Genomic DNA, 249 nt, shown 5'->3' on the forward strand with positions numbered 1-249 from the left:
AGAAGTCCTGAATGAATTTTTTGTAATAGCCTGCCAGGCCTAAGAAGCTACGAATCACGGTAACTGTCTTCGGTTGCTCCCAATCAAGTACGGCTTCTACCTTAGCCGGATCCACTACAATGCCCTCTCGGCTAATAACATGGCCTAAAAAACTGACCTCTAATAACTAGAATTCACACTTGCTAAACTTAGCATACAACTGGTGCTCTCTCAATATCTGCAATGCTAACCTCAAATGCTGCTCGTGCT

This window comes from Asparagus officinalis, chromosome 7, assembly GCF_001876935.1.
Source record: "Asparagus officinalis chromosome 7, Aspof.V1, whole genome shotgun sequence".
In the NCBI taxonomy this organism is placed as follows: Eukaryota; Viridiplantae; Streptophyta; class Magnoliopsida; order Asparagales; family Asparagaceae; genus Asparagus; species Asparagus officinalis.